Source organism: Aethalodelphis obliquidens, unplaced genomic scaffold, assembly GCF_003676395.1.
Source record: "Aethalodelphis obliquidens isolate GAN/ISIS:26980383/991018 unplaced genomic scaffold, ASM367639v1 scaffold3571, whole genome shotgun sequence".
NCBI lineage: Eukaryota > Metazoa > Chordata > Mammalia > Artiodactyla > Delphinidae > Aethalodelphis > Aethalodelphis obliquidens.
The window spans coordinates 1-714 of record NW_020841474.1 but is presented as its reverse complement, the minus strand read 5'-3'; the positions used below and the strand labels follow the sequence as shown (position 1 = coordinate 714).

Below are 714 nucleotides of genomic sequence, written 5' to 3'. Positions count from 1 at the left end.
AGCATGCACTTGAAACTCTAAGAAGTGAACGCTAACAGGCAGATGGGGCCTGGAAGTCCAAAGTTGAATAACAGCCCATAACAGGGTGATTATGGTGGGTTTCTTTTCCTGCCTCTGTCTCCCAGCTTAGGCAAGGCACGCAAAGTCCAGCAACAGCTGAAAGTTAAAACCATGGGATCAACCTTTTATTTCTAGCCAGACAAGTGAGAAAGTGGGGGGCTTGGATGTTGAGGAGTGAGGGGGGTCATCCCCATTGGTCTTTTTCTCCCCAGTTACCACATCTCCCCTGCAACCTCAGTGATGGCAGAGGCCTTCACGAGAAATGGCCTGTGTCTCTGGACAAAGGAACAGGTTAAGAGGCTCCTATTGTCTGAAGAGTGTGGGGGCATGCCCGTTATTTTCCTTTCTTTTCTCTTGCTATTTAAATTGACAAGAACAGATACTACACTTGATCTTAGCCGAAAGGCTGAGATGAAATAGACAAAATAAACTTTAAGCTAAAATTACTGTCAAGTATAAATTTTACTAATCTAGTAATTCCAAAGGACCAAAGAGCAGGGCAGTGGCTTTATTGAGAACCCAGGATTTCTGAGTGTCCACCATGCTCAGTCACTTTTAAATCATCAGCACAGCCCTATAATTCAGAGATTTAGATTTAGGGCAATTCAGTGACTTGCCCAGGGTCACACAGCTAAGTGAGAGTCTTCTGGGACC

The 714-nt window shown here is 44.8% G+C and overlaps 1 pseudogene; it reads right to left on the bottom strand.

Moving 5' to 3' along the window:
* Positions 1-372: 372 nt before the first annotated feature.
* LOC113617239 (uncharacterized) lies at positions 373-478 on the bottom strand (annotated as a pseudogene).
* Between the last annotated feature and the right edge of the window lie 236 nt (positions 479-714).